This window comes from Puma concolor, chromosome C1 (assembly GCF_028749965.1).
Source record: "Puma concolor isolate L17-30 chromosome C1, mPumCon1.1.hap2, whole genome shotgun sequence".
Classification (NCBI taxonomy): Eukaryota; Metazoa; Chordata; class Mammalia; order Carnivora; family Felidae; genus Puma; species Puma concolor.
The window spans coordinates 184,154,888-184,177,099 of NC_141674.1; the positions used below are offsets into that span (position 1 = coordinate 184,154,888).

Below are 22,212 nucleotides of genomic sequence, written 5' to 3' on the forward strand. Positions count from 1 at the left end.
TTCAGGGATCCATCCTCTAGAAGCTGCTGTTCTATGGGAGGAAAGTAAACTTGTTTTGTTTGAGTTAATGTAATTTGTGGTCTCTATGTTGCTGCACCTTAAATTATACCCTATCCAATACTATACCCAGTGATTTTTAGTTCCTTAAATCTCCGATATTCCCTCTTGCCATGGGTTCTCTGCACATGTTCTTCCCTCTGCCTGGAACTCTCCCACCTCCTAACTTGCATCTTGCCAACTTCTACTTCAGTTCTCACCTCCATGGAGAAATTATCCCTAACCTTAAGTCTGGGCTCCATTCCCCTTGATATGTATTCCAATAGCAGACTTCTTTCTGACTTTCAGTTATCACTTTAGACACCAGTGGTTCATTAATTGTATAAAAGATGCTTGAAATAGTTTTTCACTGGTAAGTGAATAATAAAGATAAAAAGAATCTAGGTTCCTTTAGAAATAGAGTTGCCTAACCAACCTGGCTTGTCGACCAATTCCAGACAACTTCATGGGAGGAAATAAATTTGTCTTATTTGAGCTACTATAATTTGGGATGACTTTGTTACAGCAGCTAAGCTTGTACCTTAACAGATGCACTTACCATATTCAATGGTTTTCAGGTCTGTGAAGAGACCATGTCCTTCTCACCTCTGAGTCCTTGTACATGCAAGGGCTATGACTGGAATACTCTACCATTTCCCACCATTAATGTAGCTATTAGCCTCCAAATCACAGCTTAAAGATTATCTTGGACAAATCTTCCCTAACCTTGAGGATCCATTAGATCCAACAGAAGATCCTGCACCCCCACCACCATTATCTCAACATATTTTACTACCCTTTGTTTTGTAATAGTCTCTTTCCTTCAACACACTATAAGCTCTTTGCAGACAGAGGCCACTTCTCACTCATCTACTGCTGCATTGGCAGCACCCTGTGGATCTGGCACCTAACATATGATCTGGGGCGCAAACCTCCATCTTGACCACAATGCCATCTCAACAGATCTTGTCAATTACCTTACTACAATCTAGAAATATCTCCATATTTTGTTTTATTTTACCTCTAGAAACACTAATGAGGAGAAGGAAAGGGAAGAGGACAAAAGGCGGGGGGAGGGCGGAGAAGAAGAAGAGATTAGTATGGCATAATTTGGCATGGTTTAGTGAACCTTTCAGTCTATGTTGCTTCCGAAAACACTTTGTTAAGAAAATATATTCAAAATATTTGGGGGTTGAAGACAGTTAGATAGCATATAGTTTCTTTAGCTGTAATTTTTTTCAAGCCCATAGCATATAATTTATGTGGTATGGAGACCAACTAGGTGCCTTCTTACTATGTCTTTCTTCACCTTGGATAGAACTTCAATCGCATCTTAACCATGTTTGTTTGAAGACTAAGACAGGTGCTTAGCTAGTATGTTTTCTCTTCTGGAAGCCAGAGATTTGGCAGCTGATCTTCCAGTAAACAAATAAATTATAATATTGCAAAAATGTCCAAACTTTAGTCACCTTATCCTTTGTAGAGAAACCAAGAAAGACCCCCAAGTTAGTTGGGAATTAGCAACCGGTGACCTCTATCTACTTCCAAAGCCATGATGCTGGGAGACAAATGTCTGTCATTGATGTGGGACATTCTAGAGCCCCTTTCATATTTTGAAGCAGCCTCAACCACCATAGATGAACTTTGTCCTTTAATTATTTTGAATCACAACAGCCAAGAGACAACTTGCCTTTTCTTTCCCTTACCTTGTATTTCACTTCCCTTTCCATACTCCTGCTTTCCCCTTCAATTTTAAGGTTGTAAGACAGAGAAGCTCCTAGTCTTTAATCTCAGCAAAATTATCTGTTCTCTTGTCCATAGCACAAGAAAAGGAATATACAGATGTAATTTCATTCTTGATCTTCCTTTAACAATGTGTTTAATTAGGCAAGTGCCTCTGTTACTGTCACCTTAAACTAGACTGACTTTTTTCTGGCTCAGCTTACCTCACTATAAAACAGTATGAGGTCAACGCTAGATTGCAGAATTTAATTAAATGCCTAAGATGAAAGCTTTATAACACCTCCAATTCTTGTTTTGCATCAAGAACAAGAAACCAAATTTTGCTTGAGGCGAAAATATAATACTAGCCTTGTAAAAAAGGATTATTGTACATAATTTAGAACCTCATTTTTGATAGCAGTTATCAGCAAAGGCTGAGTATTTTTTTTATATAACTGCACTCTGATTTACTATTGCACACAATTCCCAGAATTCTGATTTCAGTTGTTTTTACTGTTAATATCAGTCTGCTAAAAGGTCCCAATTTTGTGTCCTAAACTAAATGAGATCAGCCAATTGGAAAGTAGTATGTATAAATTTTAATATCCAGCTATTTATAGTCCTATTTCCCAGATGTGTTGCCTGACCACAGGAAAGGTTCAGTCTGGCTGTAAATGAGTCTTCAGTATATGTCAGTACCTCCTGTCCTTGTGCAGCAAAAAATCTTTACTCTGCTTTGTTCTTAAATTATGTAGCTCTTCCCTGCCACACACACTAGGACGCTCATATGTCAGCATTAATACACAGGAATCAATTATTAGCAGCAACATGCTCTGAGATCTCAACTCAGTGAGTTCAGTGAAACATCAGAGGGAATGTGTTACTTTTTTCCTCTTTAAATAATACATACCTGAGGACCACAGAAGAATCTTTTCAGCCTTGGAAATGAAAACGGGGGTTGAAATGATAGTTAAATCCTCTTCTCTTCTGCCTCACTCCACCACCCATAAATATCAGATGAGAGGCTGCATATTCTGGTGAATGTAGGCCAGCTGCTGTGACGCAGGAGGGAGATTTGGGGCTTTGAGATATAAATTTTTCAAAGAACTAAAAGTAGCTCCCAAGAACCTGCTTAACACAACCGCCTGCCTGAGCCTCAGCATTTCCACCACCAGTCTCTACTGGGGAACAAGATGGGCCTCATCTGCCTCCTCTCATGGTTTCACCACACCGGGCAGGGTTAACGAGACCAACACGACACTTTCATGCTTTTCTTGCCACAGTGTGTGTGAGGGCAAAGCATCTTGCTACAAGCCTCATATACTGAAATCATATCCCATTTCAATTGCCCCACGGCTCCCCACATCTAAATGGGGAAATTTTTAAATAGCAAACACTAAATGAGCATAGCAGCTAACTCCTCAACTAACTAGTCTTCTCCACAATGCGCACAACAAAATGACTAGGAAGAAAACAAATTGTCGACATAACTCTTCAACTGCTAAAAAAGCTAGCCCCTAAAAAGCCATATTTAAAGCTTCAAGCCTCATTTCTCACAGCACTCCCAAAAGAGGGAAAACAGATTTCCCAGTCTGTGAAAATCAGTGTTGCTTTCAGAAAGTTGGTAACGACTCCAAATGCAGAAACTCAAAATCAGGATCATACTAAAATAGATGTGGTTGGTCCTTACCACCAATGTGAGACATACAGACTGCTCACCATGCTGGCTTTGTTATTTCTTAAGGGCTGCTTCCAACATAATGCATAAGAAAGGACGCTAGTCCAAATACATCAATGTTTAGAAATTTTATACTGTTCCACATCACATTTACATGCCATAGGCAGTTTGGGTGAGTCTGATGTAATGCCTTGCATAATGTATTGAAAGATAAAGAGATTTGCTAAGGCAAACTACAAGACAATTAATTAAAAGCCTTATCCTCTTACCATATAGTTTTTTAGGTCTGTCTGTGGCAAAGTCAACCCTAAACGTATACATAATAGTCCTGGCTAGTCTTACCCACCCCCCACCTCACCCATCCCTAAACTATTAACAGTCACTTTGGAAATGCAGAGGTGAGAGGAGTTCAAAAGCAGCAAAAGTCAGAGAAAGCAGAAAGAGCTTACAGACCTCTTTTGTGTTGTCCCTTCACTTCTGTTCAGAATGTCTGAAATTGCTCACTTCATTATGATACATTGCCTCAGATGTCACCAATTAAAGATATGAGTCAACAAGCATTATTTGTTTAAAAAAAATCCAACCACCTTCAGGGGAATCATTATACTATGAAGAATTTAATCAGATCGCTTTCTATCCTAACATTTATCAGAGAACAGCTACAGAGGAAAGAAAAGGATGACAGAGGCCTAATAATCTGGGAGCACTTTAGAACAACCTGGAAAGGTAAAGTGGACTCTTAGGAACCATATAGCATCCTAAAAACTCAAACTCTCTTTTTCTAAATGACCAATGTTGGATATGGAGGACACACTTAATAAGCTGGCGAGTAACCTGATATGAGAACCCTCCGATGCTCTGCTAGAATATTCACGGACCCTCTAGCTTTGTCCACTTCTGAGTTCATTAGTTTTCTTGGTTCACCTCGGTGCACGGTTTGCCACTCTAAACTACGACAGCTGTGGCAGCATCTTGCATAAGGGACTACTGTAGGGACCACAGGATCACATAAGAGAGCTGAAGTAGAAAAATCAGAAATGTCCATGGGCACTTGCTTTCCAGATTATGTGTCTAAAGCCCATAAATCTTAAAAGCTGGCATGCTCAGCCTCACAAAAGACCTCCTATCTCCATCAACTTCTAGAATTGTCCCAATGATAAACAGAAAGAGAAGCAAAAAGTATATAATAATTTCTTGAAAAACTTTAGCCTTGCTATTTGGTGCCTAGACCCCCTTCTAGGACTCACTTCCAGCTTGAATGGGAAAAGGAGATTATAAATTCCAAAAAGTTACAGGGCAAATGATCTTCAGACAGTATGTCATCCAATTTTCTGGACTAGAAGCTGAGAGCTATGGGGCCAGTCACCCTCCATATTAATCTGCCAAATGGCCAATGCACTCCGTGAATAAACTAATAAGCATTGATCCACCTAGTTAGAAGTCCTGACTTCTTTTTTTTTTTTTTTTAGATTTATTTATTTGGAGAGAGAAATAGAAAGCACAAGTGGGGGAGGGACAGAGACAGAAGAAAAGAGAGAGAATCCCAAACAGGCTCTTCGTGGAGCCCAATGCAGGGCTTGAACCCACGAACCATGAGACCATGACCTGAGCCAAAGCCAAGAGTTAGACGCTTAACCAGCTGAGTCACCCAGGCACCCCAGAAGTCCTGACTTCAGTGGGTCTTTGATGGCTACATCAGTGGTGGTGTTGGGTGAAAGGCAGCAGCAGCCACAAGTGAATAAGCCAGAGCTCCCCACACATCAGCCATCTCCTGTGTGTGGGATGCATCATTCACCTCAGAGCTCCATCACCTGACTTCAAATACAGAAGCCAAGAAAGGTGGATCTAGTGGAAGAAAAGGAGTGGGCAAAAAGTCATTCCTATACTAGGAAGAAGAAGGAAAACTGTTCTCTGTCCTCCCTCCATATCACAAGCCTCCTGCTCCTGGGAAACAATTCAGTTACCATATAAAGTGAATTAAGCTTCATGGAAGAACCTGAACACCTTAACACTATGAGAGTTTCCGGTAGACATAAACAAAAACAAAAAGCAAAAAAGTGTATTGGGAAAAACTGTTTAGAATTTGAGAATGTGCTGTATATGTATATGGGACCAAGATGAGAAGGGAGAAGAATGAAAGCCTCTGACTTGTAACTATAGAGATCAAACCAACTGATGGTTACCAGAGGAGAGGTAGGTGGGGGGATGGGTGAAATAGGCAAAGGGGATTAAAGAGTACACTTATCATGATGAGCACTGAGTAATGTATGAAATTGTTGAATTTCTGTTGAAACTAACAGAACGCTGTATGTTAACTATATTGGAATTGAAATAAAAAACTTAAAAAAAAAAAATGAATGAATGAAAGCCTCTGGATAGAAGGCAATAGAGCCAAGAGGAACTCAAACATCCAATCTAGAGACCAGGTAGCTATATCCAAAGGTTTATAATTCAACTGAAGCCAAGGATGGGGAGATGCAGAGCTCTTGACTGCCAGGCAGACCAGTCAGGGCACAGATGATTGTAAATATGAAAATACTTCTCGTAAAACCAGGGACAACATGAACCAGGGCAGAGAACAGACCAGGCTGAGGTGTGACCGAAGAGCGCTCAGTAGAAAGACTCAAGAGTCTAACAGAGACCGTCGAGAATGGCAATTGTTTCTCTACCTTTTTGAGACCATTCCCCTGTATCCTCCTCACCCTCTTCCACAAAGTGATTTGTCCTTAGTGTAGCTCAATTACTTGTGATTAAGACAAATAAGGGAAATGAGAAAGGCGCCAGTAGCTGTCAAATCTTAAAGTATCTATGAATACTTGGAAAGTTTGTTTAATTAAGAATCCTAAGCCCCACCCCAAGAAATTCTAATACAGGCAGTTCCGGACCACAATTTGGCAAACACTGAACGACAGAGAGGGCAATAAAAAGGCTAATTTTCCAGCCAGCCCAGCAGCTCCAGATTTGTTTTGACAGCATAAAAGGTACCCTGCACCCTCCACAATCCTCAGAGAGGTTACTGCAAAGGGGTTCTAAAAACCTTGCCCACATTACACTTATGGGAGAGTTAGGGCTCCAATTTAGAATACTCTTCTATCACGGCAGTACCTCAAAGGCCAGTTAATCACAAACTTAGCCAGTGCCCCTACATGCCTACTCATGATTTTTGTTTCTTTTCTTTTTTATTTTTTTTTAATTTTTTTAACATTTATTTATTTTTTGAGAGAGACAGAGTGCAAATGGGGGAAGGGCAGAGAGAGAGGGAGACGAAGAATCCGAAGCAGGCTCCAGGCTCTGATCTGTCAGCACAGAACCCGAGGTGAGGCTCGAACTCACAGACCACGAGATCATGACCTGAGCTGAAGTCAGACCCTTAACCAACTTAGCCACCCAGGCATCCCAGGATTTTTGGTTTCTTTTAAAAAAACAAAGATTTGTCTTGTTGAAAACTCTGCATCTGTAAAACTATGCAAAGGTATCATAAGCCAACATGTTCTGACACTTTTGGTTTTGCTTGTATAAGGTTTTCTCCCAGGTACCTTTATTTTTACATGAAAGACAATCCTGGTGATATGAGAGGAAACAGAGGCCAGCTTGCTGGCTGCTCGTCAAAACTTACCAGAAATAGGGGCGCCTGGGTGGCTCAGTAAGTTAACCGTCGACGTCAGCTCAGGTTGTGATCTCACGGGTCATGAGTTAGAGCCCCGCGTCGGGCTCTGTGCTGACAGGTAAGAGCCTGGAGCCTGCCTCGGATTCTGTTTCCCCCTCTCTCTCTGCCCCTCCCCACTCACGCTCTGTCTCTTCTCTGTCAAAAATGAATAAACGATAAAAAAAATAAAAAATTTAAAAATCAAAAAAAAAAAAACTTACCAGAAATAAAAGCTTAGTAACGTGCAAGGAAACCAGCTGTTGCCTCCATACCAAATCAGCCCGCTGCCATGGCAGTCTCCTTGGAGCTGAAACACACTTTGAAGGTAGGAAAAAATATCTCAGAACAAAGAAAACAAGTCCTTCCAACAGTAAGAAGTGGTAGTCTGCAAAGAAAGAGTCTATTTAATTTTTCAGTCCTAAAAGCAAGTAACTATTGCCCAAATGGCATGAGTGGCAGAAGTGCAGAAGTATCCTAGAGCCTTAAGCTGAGACTAAAGGTGGGTTGGAAGAGAAATTCTGGACACTCCTGAGTTCTTGTCTGAGAAACTCAACCATTGTAGGATCTTGGGTGAATCACTGAACCTCTGAGGCTCATTTTACAAATGTGTCAAATGGGGATAATATCCCCCACCATCTCTCCTCACAGGAAGTGGTAAGGTTTGAACGACAGAAAACATGGAAGAGCTTTCCATAAAATACTAGTTAATAAGCAAATATTTGTACACATTTTTATCACCATGATTGCTACTCTGCTGTTCCTTTAAGGCTTTTAAAAATTGAAAGAGCAAGTCGTCGCTGTATCCATTAAAGACCTATTCGTTAATCTTTTTTTTTAATGTTTATTTTTGAGAGACAGAGCCAGAGTGGGGGAGGGGCAGAGAGAGAGGGAGACACAGAATCTGAAGCAGGCTCCAGGCTCTGAGCTGTCAGCACGGAGCCCAACGCGGGGCTTAAACTCACAGGCCATGAGATCATGACCTCAGCCAAGGTCGAATGCTTAACCGACTGAGCCACCCAGGTGCCCCCTCATTAATTTATTTTAAAGTTACTGTGCTATGGGACACCTGGGTGGCTCAGTTGGTTGAGCATCCAACTCTTGATTTTGGTTTGGATCAGGATCCCAGTGCTGTCGGATGGAGCCCCACATCAGGCTTCGTGCTGAGCGTGGAGCCTGCTTAAGATTATCTCTGTTGTCAGCACAGAGCCAGTTTTAGACCCTCTGTTTCCCTCTCTCTCTCTGACCCTCCCCCACCTCTCTCTCTCAAAACTAAAAATAAACACTAAAAAAAAAAAAAAATCCTCTCCCTCTGTCCCTCTCCCCCACTCATGCTCTCTCTCTCTAAAAAACAAAACAAAAAAAGTTACTATGCTAAAGAAATCTGTTAATATCAATGAAACTGATCAGTATTTGGTAATCAAGTATAGGAGAGGAATGTATTTGTGCCTAAAAAGTCTAAATCTCTGAATCTTTTTTTTTATTATTATTTATTTATTTTTATTCTCACATTAGATAACATACAGTGTAGTCTTGGCTTCAGGAATAGAATCTAGTAAAAAGTCTAAATCTCAGATACTATCTTCTATTACCCATTTTTTTCCTAAAACAAAGAAATCACTATGAGGATGTACAATATTTTTAATCATTTCACTTTTTCCATGGAATGATCACACAAATGACTGGTCATCCTATTTACACGACAGAGAATACGAGTAGTAGCAGCAACTAGAAAGAAAAAAAACATGGCAATTTAGCATTGCAGCAAGAAGACTGTACATAAAACTATCCTCAGCTCATCTGTACTCTTCTATCCATCAGTATCTTTATCTTAAAAAACTCTCTTACCTTGGGTGCCTGGATGGCTCAGTTGGTTAAGCATTTAACTCTTGATTTCAGCTTGGGTCATGATCTCATGGTTCATGGGATCAAGCCCTGTGTAGGGCTCTGCACTGGTGGCACAGAACCTGCTTGGGATTCTTTCTCTCCCTCTCTCTCTGCCCCTCCTGAGTGATGTTCCCAGAAGCCCCTGGGAGGCTGCCCTCCAGGCTGCCTCTGCACCTTTGTTCCCACCAGCTGAGTCATGTGCCCACCAAAGCCAATTGTGTTTGTTCCCAGACCTGTTTATGCCAACTCTACTTGTTATTGTTAATTATATAATTGAATTAAATATTATGTAAATCCCAGAAATTTGAGAGCAAAAAGAAAGAGTGGTAGTAACTATGGAAACCAAGTTAAATGCTTTAGAAAGATCTGGTAAAGGCAAGCACCTAAAAATATTTCTGTCAAATTAAGAATGAGTAAAGGATTGGAGGAAATCTTAAAATTCTAGAATTCTTGACTCAGACTGCTTCACAAGTCTGCATACTTTTCCTACTGAAGAGGTTGGAACGACAAAGCATGGAAGAGGCAGTATGGGTGCAGCTCACACAAGAAAGCCCATGAGGAACCCCCATGAGCAGATAAAGACTCAGAGAGAACACCTCAGTACCTCAGTCTTCTCAAAAGACTGGTGAGTGTGCACGGAAATTTTTTAATCTCTTTTTGACTCTGTTTTAACTGACTCCACATATTTAAAGACCCCAATAATAAAACATTTTTTAAAAAAACACCTTTTGGCTTTTATTCCAAAAATACAAGTGTCAAAAACCAGGGGGGAGAGTCTTTTTTTATTTAGTGTTTATTTATTTTGGGAGAGAGAGATTTTATCTCAATGTTTTGCAGATAGATGGAGGAAAAGCCGGCCAAATTGAAAAGAACTTGAATGAAATACAAACACAAAACTACAAATTAAAGGAAAGCACAGGACACAAAGAAGAGCAAGAGAAAGGCATGGAACTAAAACCACACTGGACAGAGAAAAGGCTAACCCAATACTCTAAAACACCAGAACTGGTGAAATGAAAAATAAACGAGAAAATTAAGCAGAAGTCAGAACTTGGCTCTTGAAAAACTACCTCCTGATGAAAGAAACTGCTCATAATGTGATTTTTAGGCATTTTATTTCATCCATAATTTTAGGAAAAGTAATACATATACATCATACAATATTCAGACAATTAATGAGTAAATAATGAAAACCAAGTCTCCCTCACACACTTTTCCTTCAGCCACCCGTTCGCCCCCAGAGGCAACTACTGTTACTAGCTTCTGTTTCCTTCCAGGGACAGTACATGCATACAAGCATGGATATATTTAAATAATAATATAATCTTAAGCATTAAACTTGGGATAGACAGATACAGGTATTTCTAATAGATCAATGTATAAGTCTCCCAGAAAGTCTCAATCCACTGTTGCAAAATCACCTCACAATTCCACAGGTACCATTTTTGGGAAATGAATTCCATCCAAAGTTCTATTTTCAAAGTGTAAAAATAGGGATGGTGCTACTTCTCAAAAAGCAAGTCAAGTCAGAGGTCTCTAAGAGTATTTACATTAAATACAAAGCTGGCTAGATGACAGATCTGATCTGTTAGGGCAATTCACCTCTTCGTGATGCCATGGCCTTTTTAAAAACTGGCAAACCACACATACAATGTGGTAATCGGTGTGGGAATTCAAAAGGGAAAAGCAAGCGGGAACAGTGAAGTAGAGGAGACTCCTATGGGTCTCATACCTCAGGCTTTTCTTGCTCAAGTCCAGACTTTGCATCACCCGTCTCTGGAAGGCTTTGGAACCTGATTAGTTGTTCAGAGCAGACCCTTCTCTCAGGCAAATTCACCTTATTGTAACTCATAAGATCTATGTGTATGTATGGGGGCGGCGGGGGGGGGGGTGTTGGGTGTGTATGTATGTAAACACACACACTTACAGAATGCCAAAGTATTCATTTACAGGGAGAACTCTGTCAAGGAACCATAAACACTCAACATGGAGGCAAGTGCATTTTCTTTCTGTGGGCACATACATGAAAATCAAATAACCGAACTACAGAAAAACTGCCATTTCCACCTATCCAAATCCATTCCTCTTTATTCTGATTACAGAATTTCATTTCTGAGAACTATTCATTCCCCATTAACAGAACTTATGGTTTAGATGGTTGGGTGGGCACATGTCCCAGGAGTGGCCAGTCCCAGAGCTGAACCTGTCCCAGTAGTTGACAGGATTGTTAAACTGTGAGCAGGGAGATGCAGAAAGCCCCCTCAAAATGAGAGAGCTTTGACTGAAAATGAAAATGAAGGCAAGAGATGGAGAGAGACGTTGCTTCATAATACCATTTAACACTGAAGTCAAGCCATGCCTGAGACCAGGATACCCAATGAACTTTTCACTTATGAGAGAAAATAAACTCCTTTCTTAACTCACTTTGAGCTGGGATTCTATCTCCTATAAACAAAAAGAAGTCCTTTCTTCTTGTTTATATAAGTGCTTTCACAGAGAAAATGGAATTGGACTAAGGAAGGTTTATGATATGATTTGAATGCTTAATCAACATCAAAGTAGCTTAATGCATTAGTATCCACACCAAGGCAATCCAACACTCATCCTTGGGCATCCTTCTGTCCTTCAACATCTGACCAGAGCCACTTGCACAGACACACTGTTTCTTAAACCATGCTCATTATGTTCAATCCACCTGGCAAGCCTGTCTCTGCTCCATTTAACCAGCTCTCAGAGGGCAAGCACATATCCCTTGTTCCCAAGTTCTTATGGGGATGCATCACTGGATCCCAAGTACCAAGAATAATCGAAAACCACTTAACAGATTAAATTCTATGGCACCCAAGAGAACTCGTAACGCATTCAAATTAAATGTTATGAATTTCTTCCAGTGAATTCTAGCATCAAAAAATCATTCACTGTAGCAAAATGACACACTCAACAGTTTCCAACTATGGGAATATATCAATGATATTTTCACTAAGGTGAACACATAGCTCTGATACTTTAAGGTCGGTTCTTTAAACCCACATTATTTCGATTACAAGGAGTTGTTTACGCTCACTCCAATTTGTAGGACAAGACAAAAGTATACATCTTTGTAAGCTAAGCTCCAATTGGAGCACCTGTTAGGCAAATAATGGCTGCAGTGTACCACTTTTTTCCTCCTTTCAGACACAAATCCTCTGTGTGGTTACATTCTTTGAGTGCCTCCCCCAGCACCACTTCCCAGCCCCTTGTCCCAATTAACCCACGCCATGGAGAGAAGCAAACAGTTTCTCTCTCCTCAAACCATTATCATCATTTGCTTCTGTGTCGCCCCCACTAGACTCAGCTCCTCGGATGACTTGATCACCAGTCTAGCACAGTGTCTGGCAGACACTTTAAACATCAGTTGTGTGGATTTCACTACACTTGTCGACAACTTACCAGAATATCTGGTCTGTGACCTTTATGTCACTGTTCAGTTTCAAGCATCAAGGAAAGTACTGGAGAGGAGTCTTAGAAACTTGGTGTCTGCCCTCCCTCCAAGAACAAGGGGTCCCAAAACAGGTTCTTCTGAACAAATTTTCAACCTTTGTAAAATATATCCTGCAACCCTGGCTACAGCTCTCTGGCCGAGGGGTTGGTGCTTGACCTAAACGTGTCAGATAGAGACTGGACACGAGGAAGGCCACTGACCTCCAAGGTGGCCAGGCATGAGAGCTGAACCCCAGGAGGGACAAAGTGTACTGAACAGTGATGAAGCAACTCGGTAAGATCCCTTCTCAGAGTGTGTGAATGCAATTCTGACAGAGAAAGCTGTCAGAGAATAGCACAGAAAAAAAAAAAATCAAGAGAAAGTAAAAGCTGAAACTCTAAAGCAAGAGAAGCCAAGAATAATTCAAATCTTGAGGTCTGTAGGGGGAAGGAAGCATTTAAGACTACAGAGAAGACACAGCAAGAAGCTGAGACAAGTATCAGGAAAGAACTCCAGCCACTATAATGTGATCTCAAATTTCCTTTACAATACAACATGAGGTCAGTGGATGAAAAGGCCACATTAAGAGACAGCTACTGTAAGTTTTTCAGTTATCTTTACCTCTACTAAAGAGCTGAAGTTGTCAATTATCAAAATGGACATTAGAAGTAGGCTTTTATTGTTGAAATCAGAGACATTTAAGACTTCTGAGTTGGCAGGTTGCCTGGGTGGCTCAGTCAGTTAAGCGTCTGGCTCTTGATTTCAGCTCAGGTTATGATCTCATGATTCTGGAGTTCGAGCCCCATGTCGGGCTCTGCACTGTCAGCACAGAGCCTGCTTGGGATTCTCTCTCCCTCTCTCTCTGCCCCTCCCCCCCGCACATGCACAAGTGCATGTGATCTCGCTCTCTCTCAAAATAAATAAATAAGCTTAAAAAAAGGATTGTGAGTTGGGTAGAAAAACTTCAGGGGTACCCCACCATTTCATGAAGGGGTATAATCTCACCAGGCCATTCTCAGGAACAGGCCCCAGGCTGGATTCTGCACTCAGGCACAGTTTACTTAGATGATCTTGGTTGTCCAATGCCAACTCAAAGTTTAATTGAATCCTGCCTCTACAACATTGTGATATTTGCCTCAAGTGAATCTCTTAAGCAAACCAAGGAACATCCAAAGGGCAAAAATACAGACTTCATTAAACTTATAAAATAAGTTGTAGGTGTATTTGTATGCCCTCTTACAAATGTACATTTGGCTTTCATATCTAGGGGTGGGGGGAACTGGTGGGAGACCTGGAGCCCTTACCTTCCTCTAACTACTGGGATATGTTCATTGGGGCTTTAGACTCGGGTGTGATTACACAAAAACCAAAAAGTAAATGGCTTGAACAAGAGCCATATTTATATCTTAATATTTAACAGTCGAGATGTAACCAGTCCACACTGGAAAATCTTCCACTTCCAGTTCCAGATAGCTATGTCAAGTATCACCATCCCCTAGTCAGTAGGAAGGCAGAAAGAGGAATGGAGGGCACACTCCTTCCCCATTGGTCAGATTTTACCACATGATCATGCCTAGCTTCAAGGGCAGCAAGGAAATTAATCTCTACACTAGCAACCAAAGGAAAACTAAGTGAAATTATACTCTCATACATCAATTGGGGGCCTTCTTCCCTGTGCAGCTCCCATCACCTGACGAAACTTGAGTGAGATCTGTTCTCCACAGTATGTATGAGTTTAATATAAGCATGAAACTCACTGCTTAAATAACACCAATAAGAAATTCACTATGAAGTCACTACATAAAACTGACAAATGTTTACAAAAAGAGAAAAAAAAATAGTAAAAGACCTGAAAGATAATTAGGTAACTATTATATGAAGGAAAATCTGGATGATCTGAGAATAAACCACACCCTTGCTCCTAACCTTCTTCAATCACCTGAGAGACTCCCAAATCACATGGGAAAAGTAGCTCTCCTGCTCGGCACTGAAAAACCCACACAGGTCATTGTAATAACTAAAGGCACTGATTAAATGACAAAGTAAAATCTTCATCAGCCTTTAAGTTGCACTACTTGGTTAGAGCTGCCATAACAAATACTGCAAACTGGGTGGCTTAAACGACAACTTTATCATCTCACGGAGACGGAGGCGAGTCCACAGTCCAGATGTCAGAAGGGTTGGTTCTGTGAGGGAAGGATCTAGGCCTCTTACCTTGGCTTATAAAAATGTCTCTTCACAATGTCTTCCCTTTACGTGTGGCTGAGCTTGAAACTTCACCTTTTTAGAAGGACATCAGTCATACTGTATGAGGGCCCCCCCTTAATCACCTCATTTCAACTTGATTACTTCTGTAAAGACCTCAACTCAGAATAAGTTCACTTTCTGAGGTATCTGTGGTTAGACTTCAACATATGAATTTGCTGGGGGCAGTGGGGAGAGATTGGAGCACTACTCTGACTAAAACTTACTCTTATAGTTTTTGTTCCTCACAAAAAAGGGGTTTTTTCCTTACCCAAAAAAAAAAAAAAAAAAAAAAAAAAAAAGCCTTTTGTGCTTTTGTGTCTATGAAGACAGATTATAACACAAGCAACTTTCTTCAGTGTTACCTCTGCATTTTCCCAGAAAAACTGAACAAGAAATGATACTCATTGCAAAGCATATTTACTAAACAACTTGATCGTTTTAGGCAATGCTATAATATTCAAGGTTGTACTGGCCCACAGACCATTTCTCACAAGATACGTGAACCAGCAGGAAAAAATGAGAGAGGGGATGGTTCAGTGGTTTGAGAGGACAGTCACTCGTCAGGGTCTAGTTGACAGATTTCAAAGGGCCTCAAAGGAAAGACAACAATGTAACTTGCTGGGCTATGCTGACAATACAGACTTGCCCAATTCTTGGGTTTTCAATGGTCAGAGACTTGCTCCTTGGTCACTTCTATTTGAGATTTACTTAACTTAATGGTCTCAGTACTCTGACCTTGCCTATCTGCTTACCTTTGTGAACTGGATTTCAGTCTGCAATCTCAGGCTGATATCTGACACTAGTTTGGTTAACTCATCTACTTGTTTATGCCCCAGACCTGCAGAGCTAGACTGGCCTTCCATCGTTCACTTGTATTAGATCCTAAAACCTGCTTTTAAGTCTCCATTCAGATTTCATTCCTGGTCCTGACAAGCAGCTTTATTTTCCAATCCCAACTTAAATTCCAGTCCTAATGGCGACGTGACTCCCCTACAAATGAATCACTACTGGGAAGCTGTTTTTTTCTGTCACTCTGGATGTATCTCTGTGAAGTAGAAATGAGCTAAATAAAAAAGGAAATTAAGAAATTACAACAGATATGAAATATTCACAAAAGTTCTTTAAATAATAAAATAGCTTCTCCTTTCACATTTATTATTAATTTTTAGTCTCTATAAAATTATTAGGAAGAAAGGGAAAGTCACTCTTATTTCTAACCCTCGAGGATAATCACTGTTAACATTTTGGCACATATCCTTCCAGTCTATTCTTTTCTACTCATAAATACATAGGTAAATAGATTTAAAAATGAGATCATGTCATAATTTTTATTATTTTGTGACTTACTTTATTGCCTTAAAAAAATATACTACAAAGACTATCTTCTGGTAACATTTTTTTCTTTACATCATCACTTTTAATGGCAAAATAGAATTCCATTGTAAGAATGTACCAGACAGACAGACCTAATAGGCCTCTAAGTAAACTTTTTTGTAAAGGTATATGTTTGATGAATGAGAACATTCCATTCTGATTTTCTGCCTTGGTAATCTGTTGCAGTTTACGACCAAATACAGTCAACTACAAGATGCTAAAGGAGCCTTAATTACACCCCAAAAGATTAATGACTGAAAAGAATTTCTAATAAGATCAATAAAGATTTTAAATCCTTCATGCCTTATTGCTAGCTTCTGATTAGGATAAAATGTAAAAATGTGTCTTTTTGCCCAGTATTTTTATTGCCATTGTCTCCATACTAGAAAATTCAATGAAATCCAAATGTTCCTCCTATCTCCATCACAACAGACCAGGTAAACAGCTTTATCTGCTTAATAAGTTAAGAAAGAGGCAGAGAAATGCAATGCCTTGGGGACCAAAAAAAAAAAAAAAAAAAAAAAAAGTTTCACAATGAAAACAACTACAAAACACGCCCACCTCATTTTATTAGGAAGAAATACACTAACTCTTACAGCCAAGCATAGGGGCAGGAACAACAGTAATTAGATACTATTTTTCACAAGCATTTGTAGGACACCTTAAAAGAACAAAAAGTTTCAAGCTACACAAAGTGGCAGACTATAGAAATCACAACTATTTTGAATCACTCCACTCTAGGAAGTGGAAAGACTAAGAATCTGTAGACACCACCAAGCAGAAGTTGGCTTGTTTACCACTAAAACTCTATTCCAAATGGTAATTCAGAACAAATGCTTGAATTTAATATGCTTCTTTACAAATGTGTAATTTTTCCCCAAACGATGTAAAGATGTGTTTCGCTGCTATACTATACAGTTTCAAGACATCCAGATACAGTGTCTGATAATTTTGTTTAAATGGTAAACATGATTATAAATTTCTTTTAAACTCAGATGTATAATAATTACTCCCTGATTTGTGAGAGAATCAACATGAATTGAAAATTACAGTAAATGTTGAGAAAATGTGATTTTATGTAATCATATATTCTTTCCATAAGACTTTACAGTCTGACTTCAGGATCGAAATCTTGCCGGAAACTCTCTTCCCCATGGTCATCAGTGACTTCCTTCATGCCACATGCAATACTTCTCATTCTTGAATTTTCTTTTCCTAGCATGTCTTACTGTTGAATATTGCTCTTTCTTAACATTCTCTACTTTCCAGCTTTTCTAACAATATACCATCCTAAATCACTTCTCTCCCTCTCTTCCCAATCTCTGTTAACTCAAACATTACCTAGAGCCTAGTAGGAGATAGGCACAACACTATATCCTATAGACAAAGAAGGATCAAGACGTTTCTGGTCCTTGAGGAGAGAGATGCAAGTAACTAGCATTTCAGCCCAAAATGATCAGAATTGTAAGGTATGACCAAGTTGGTGTAAGACTATCAGTGAGGGATATTTTAAGTTGTAAGTCAGAATTGAGGATTTATGGTGAAAGCAGGCTTCCTGGAGCATGTGATGCTGACCAACTAGGTTTGTGCCAGACACATTTATATTCCCCCAAAGTAGTCCTCAGGCCTCAGCTGCCTGGAAATCCTTCTAGATTTTCCCTAGGGCAGCTCTCTGGTCCACTTACATGACAACTATTTCTGACTTTCTCCATTCTCCTCAAAATTTCCAGACAGCCTCTGTTTGCCTCAGACACAGAAGATGACTTAACCTTCAACTTCAGAGAAACCAGAAATACAGTCCACTAGAAGAAAAATCTTACTATTACAAGATGAGGCATATAGTACAGAGGATGGTACAAAGGAGTTATTTTAGAGTTTCTTAAATCCCAGCTCCTAACATGATCACTTTGGTAGGCTCAGGGAAGTCCTTCCTCTCCTGTTTCCCTATGGTTCCTTATGTGTCTTCACTTGTCAACCAGAGCCCCAGGCTCATCTCCTCCTCCTCTGCTACTGGCCAAGAGTCTCCTCCCATTTGGTTCCACTAGATTTTCCTTCAGTGGAACAAGGTGGAAGAGAGAATGGCAGTGAAGGTGAAGATCCTTCCTCTGCAGAGAATCAGGAGAAACGAACTTCCAGATCCAGCTTGAGAGTGAAGTCTCCAGGACCGCCACCCCCTCAACATAAACCTAGATCCAAAAACACCTCCAAATTTCCAACCCACCTTACCACACCTGTTCCCATTAACCTAACCTGGTCAAGGCCATAGAAGAAAAATGGCTGTGTTCCAAACCCCAGAAAGACTGGGTATGGTGGGCACAAAGGGAAGAAAACCCACTCCTTTCTCACAAGCCATTATGTTTTACTATAGCTGCTTTCTAGGAGCCAAATTTAGATACACTAGAAGCTAACAATTGTTTTTGCAAGTCATTAGAAAATAGATTTCACAGGCAAACAACAGTTCTCCAGAAACATCATTTTGTTCAAATTCTGCTCACAGTATGGATTACATGCAGTAATTATAAAACCTGCAAGAGGTTTTAGAATCCAGTTAATCAAAGTTGTGGGTTAGCCAACAAAAATCAAAAACTTAAGTCTGTAACTCCCCTATAACCTGAAGGTACTTAGACTCTTTCAAGTTCATTCATTTCTTCAGCAAATATGTATAAGTCATGTATCACACACCCAATACAGCACTAGGCTCTGAGCACACAGTGGAGAATAAAATAAATGTGCCCACTGCTTAAAGACTACTGAGGAGACAGACAAAAAAAACAAGTAAACAAGTAAATAGAGCATTACAAATGGTAATAGGTGTTTGCATCACATCCTGCAACAAAATTATACTCCCAGGCACTACCCAATTGCCATAGTCTCCTTAGCAGAATGAAGCAGTGACCAAGAAAACATGGTAGAAAATTGCACAAAATTGTTGGTCTAGGGGACATATGCATTTAAACTCTGATTTGCAAAACAACTGTCTGGAGAAGCCTTCAGGCTGATGACTCACTAGACCAAAAGAGACTCTTACAGAGCTTTATATTTAATCAAATTGATACCCCACAGACTGCATGAGTTTTTCACCAAAGACACTATTAACTTGAGCCATCAACAATATTCAACCCATGCAAGCCTCAAAACACATTTATATGCTAGTGTCATTTTCACAAAACCAATAAGATCTCTACCGTCACTAACCTCAGGATCTCATTCAAATGACCCAGCCCCAAGTGCGACAGAAGACAAGAAGCTGTTCAGCTGGTAGGTTATCTCCCAGACATCTGAGATGTGAATAGAGAGATTTTTTTTTTTAAGATTTCTGAATTACAATGACAGAAAATAAGCAACCCCTGATTTACACTCATTGGCTCGTTGACTTCTCTGTGACATTTTCAAGGTCCTGGAAATTTGACAGAAACATCTCCTAACTGACCCTCATTTGAAGCCCTGAGACCTAAATTGAAGATGGGGAGCAGGTGATGATATAGGAGAATTCCATCCCTACCAAAATATATCTGCACTTCCCCCACCCCTTCCCTGCCCAAATCTGGGCTTTGCACGAAAAGAAAGCAAACCACTCTCTCGTGCTGCTTTCTAAAGCAGCAGGGAGCTGCCCCCCATATGCCAATACTTCTTTTCTTGTATCAAATCCACTTTAGTTCCCGCCAACTACACTTCCCAGTGTGCAGTGCACAAATAAGAAGTCAGTTGCTGGCGTTTAGCCTAGAAGAACAATAAGCAGTAGATTCTGTGGTGTGCAAAACTGCTGGCTTGGAAATTACCTGTAAGTTTCTCAGATCATCCAGGAATAAATTCTCACCTTTATAAAAAGATAACAAGAACACAACATCAGAAAATCTCTGCTTTAGACAACAGATCTATACACAATAGAGCCCACAGTAACACAATGCACAGCACTGAGCCCTCTAACTTAAAAGGCCAAACGAGGATTACAAAACCTATAATGTAAGCCTAGAATAAGGACACCAAGAATAAGGATAAATAAGGCCTACATCAAGAATGAACAGATTTCCCCTCACGTAGGATTAAGTAAAGAAAAAAATATCAATATGGGTCCTATCAAAACAGCTTACTGCAGGGGTGCCTGGGTGACTCAGTTAAGCATCGGACTCTTGATTTCAGCTCAGGTCATGATCTCATGGTCTGTGTGTTCAAGCTCCACACTTACAGCATGGAACCTGCTTGGGATTCTCTCTCTCTCTCTCTCTCTCTCTCTCTCTCTCTCTCTCCCTCTCTGCCCACTAGCACACACTGGCACATACCCTCTCTCAAAATAATTAAGCTTAAAAAAAATCTAACTGCATAAAAGACTTGTATATATAAAATTTTATTAGATGATAAGAGTGCACTTCAGATCCATGGAAAAAGGAAGGATTCAATAATAAAATAATAGTAATAAGCACATTTCCTAGCCTTCTTCATGAAAAGTAATTCTACACATTGCAACCACTCAAACATGATTAATTCACCAAAGCCCTTTTCATCACAAGTTAACGTTACTGCTTTACGCATATCCTCACTTTTTCCTGACTCCGACTACATGTTGGCATATCCTCTGTGTAAAATGGAATATTCTCAGTTTTCTGGACATGTAATCCCTCCTGGCTATGATCTAGCTGATGAATCTGCCAGGCTGAAAACACTGTGCCTTTGAAGGCCAAGGACTGCCATAGTGATGATAACAAAAAATGATGCTTACCTGGCTAAGAATCACTTGGAAATATATTTGATGAACAAAACCATCAGAAGCTACTTAAATCCCTACTTAGTTTGGCTGAGGCAGGCACTGAGGAAAAAAAAAAAACTGGTAAGGAATTATTTAATATACAAAATGTATATCATAATGTGTATTTAATATTCAATGGGTACCTCCTCTATGCCAGCACAGTATTAGGCTATTAATATATTATCTCATTAGAGTCTCACAACAACCCTGGAAGAAATCAATTAACCTTATTTTTATAATTATCTAACTCAAAAATCAGAGGTTAAATAACTGCTACTAAGTCAAAAACTAAAAAGCAGAAGAGACGGAATTCAAATCCACATCCCACTAATTCCAAATGCAATACTCTTTTTCACACCACCATACTGCCGCCCTCGGTCAGCTCCTCACACTCGTGGGTCCCAATGGACCTCCCACCGGACTGAACCAGTAGGGTGCACCTGCAAGTCTGGCACTGGCTTAAGGCATTTGCTTCAACAGCACATTAATTAACCTGTCGGAGGCATATCTCACCCACCTTCCCCTCAGAAATATCTAGAGACTTGAGGGAGATTCATGAGGTGAGGTGGCTCAGTTTCTTCACCATCACCCCCATCACCTCCAGATCTAAGTGAAACATCTAAAAAGCTGGGGAAACCTGACTTCTATCAAGCTGCCATCAACATTACTAAAGCCAATGCTGGGTTAATGTGAAAGACAGACACCTAATGAGTACTATGCACAGGGTAATGCAGTAAATCAGCACCTGTGCCCAACCCCTCGAGTGCCGTGGAACAAACAGGCTATCCAGCAAACAACAGAGGCAGCCTAAAGCCTTTCTCTGTAAGTTTTCCTTACAAGTTGAAGCAGGACTTCAAAATTTTAGCCCCGTGGTATCATCAAAATACAAAGAATATGTCAAGCAAGGAATGGGAGGGGAGTATTTGTGCATGCTAGCCTATGACTAGCAAAATCACTTTTTGAAAATAATATTCTTGGCATTTTGGAAACATCTCTTTAAGTCTTCTTGGGAGGAGTGATGTGGGAAGGTTGATCTCCAGCTACTGTATTGAGCCAAGAGCTTACACCACATACGGGAAATGCTTTCACTCAAGAAGGATCTTCCGAAATATGCTACTTAATATCTGCAGGTACTTCACACAACAAGCCTTTATCACCCAACTAGTTAATGTGCAGAGAAGGACAGGCTCACAAAAAATGATTTTCAGTGCTTCCCAAATCTAATTTGTATGTGAACCACCTGGAGAGAGTGTTCAAATGAAGATTCTGATTCAATAGGCTAGAACAGAGCCCAAGATTCTGCATTTCTAACAAGCACCCAGGTGACCTTGATGTGCAGAGAACAGCCAGAACAGCCCTTAGCAGCAAAGATCTCAGCCTCCATTTCTTCACTAACATGCCAGTGTTCCTCACACTGGCCC

The 22,212-nt window shown here is 40.2% G+C and overlaps 1 protein-coding gene across 5 annotated transcripts in view; it reads right to left on the reverse strand.

Annotated features, from left to right (window-relative positions):
- Positions 1-22,212, reverse strand: part of HECW2 (HECT, C2 and WW domain containing E3 ubiquitin protein ligase 2) — a 369,345-nt gene that overhangs the window by 317,758 nt on the left and 29,375 nt on the right. Inside the window, exon 1 of one of the 5 annotated variants that reach the window (XM_086719187.1) lies at positions 7,304-7,408. The exons of the other annotated variants lie outside the window; for them this stretch is intronic. The gene's annotated coding sequence lies outside the window, so the exon portion shown is untranslated. Of the gene's footprint in view, positions 1-7,303; positions 7,409-22,212 lie in introns of those variants that run through there. 5 annotated transcript variants of the gene reach the window in all.